This window comes from Meriones unguiculatus, chromosome 3 (genome assembly GCF_030254825.1).
Source record: "Meriones unguiculatus strain TT.TT164.6M chromosome 3, Bangor_MerUng_6.1, whole genome shotgun sequence".
Lineage (NCBI taxonomy): Eukaryota > Metazoa > Chordata > Mammalia > Rodentia > Muridae > Meriones > Meriones unguiculatus.
In genome coordinates, this window is record NC_083351.1 from 80,647,241 (window position 1) to 80,648,176 (window position 936).

A 936-nucleotide genomic window follows, 5' to 3' on the forward strand; every position below is an offset into this window, starting at 1 on the left:
CTTACTGTTGCTGCATCTGTGGCTCAGAGAGCATCACAGAAGAAGGGAGAAGAAATACACAATGAGACAGAATACTAAAAATTCTGAAGTGAAATGGTATCTTTCTTAGAAATGGCTATATAAACAAGACTGGAACAATGGCAGTAATAAACAATGGAAGTGTAAGATTTTATTGGGTTCTCCTACTAGATATAGAATTAAGAACAATTAATGATTGCTGGAGAAGGCTACTGTATCACATGCATGTCAGTATGTGGCAGAGAGGAGAAAGACTATGCCGAAGCTTAGAGTTCTGACCTGTGGATATGAGAATAATTAGGAGCCTAACAATACCTGAAAAATGTGAGCCTGAGATGACCATCATTCTGGCACCAGGAAGTCCAGACAAGATGATAGCCAGAGATAACCACCAATCTGGTACATAAGCCCAGATGGGTTCCCAGAGCTGCTGACCACCACACCAGTGCCATGGAGCATAGACAAGTAGCTAGCCTGGGATGACCACCAATCTGGTGGTGCACATGCCTGGAGAAGCAGACCACACCATTTGGTGACTCCTGCCCAGTGCCCTAAATCAAGAGTATGAACATAGCACTCCTGACAACATTCCTGAGACAACCCATGACACTCAGAAATACCCCACATCACTAAGAAGTGCAACAAAGTGGTGGATAAATGGAAGAGAAAGAGAAACAGAGGATGTGCAAACATGAAGAGAGGCAGAATTGGAAACTCAAGGGTTGTGAGGGATATGAGTAGCCAGTGATAGCACCTGGGACCATGGTGGAGTCCCTGCCTGTGCTGCCACTGGTGGCCACATCTGGGTCAGTGACCTTGCAGGAGCAGGGGTCTGTTACCATCCAGTGGACACCTCTGGTGTGAGTTGTCACCAGGTGAGAGGTTGATGTTTGAGGGCTGTGCAGAACTGGCCCCACC

At 46.5% G+C, this 936-nt stretch overlaps 1 pseudogene; it reads left to right on the forward strand.

Moving 5' to 3' along the window:
• Positions 1-213: 213 nt before the first annotated feature.
• Positions 214-331, forward strand: LOC132653394 (small nucleolar RNA SNORA17; annotated as a pseudogene).
• Positions 332-936: the final 605 nt, after the last annotated feature.